This window comes from Myotis davidii, unplaced genomic scaffold (genome assembly GCF_000327345.1).
Source record: "Myotis davidii unplaced genomic scaffold, ASM32734v1 scaffold631, whole genome shotgun sequence".
In the NCBI taxonomy this organism is placed as follows: Eukaryota; Metazoa; Chordata; class Mammalia; order Chiroptera; family Vespertilionidae; genus Myotis; species Myotis davidii.
Window position 1 is genome coordinate 652843 of NW_006282600.1, and position 423 is coordinate 653265.

General features: G+C 32.4%; 1 protein-coding gene across 1 annotated transcript in view; it reads left to right on the forward strand.

Moving 5' to 3' along the window:
• GPC4 (glypican 4) overlaps window positions 1–423 on the forward strand; it is a 119856-nt gene that overhangs the window by 92279 nt on the left and 27154 nt on the right. The window lies entirely within an intron of this gene.

Sequence of the window (423 nt, forward strand, 5' to 3'; positions counted from 1 at the left end):
ACAGAATTTGAGTCATGGGAAACAAAGTAAGGTCCATGGTGGTGTTCCACAGAGGGCATGCCAATTTGAAATCAATCCTCTTAATTAGATCATTTCTTTTATACTTCATAGGCCCTTGACCTGAATGAAGAACTCTAAGAGTACTTTATTTTTTTCCATAAAATGTTCATTGATTCATTGGTTCTTTGACCTAGAGTACTTTGAACTCTGATATTTCATTGAAGTTTTAAATTAACACTAAGCTTGACATGCCCCTCTGCCCCACCCTCAAAACCAGTATGGCTGTATGTGCCATTCATTAGAAATTTAGGTGAATATTCAGAATTATTATTAAATGAGTCATGAAAGCACAAGTAAAATAATTCTCAACATCTCATTTCTATACTAAATGATGTGTACCAATTATAATAATATAATTAATAT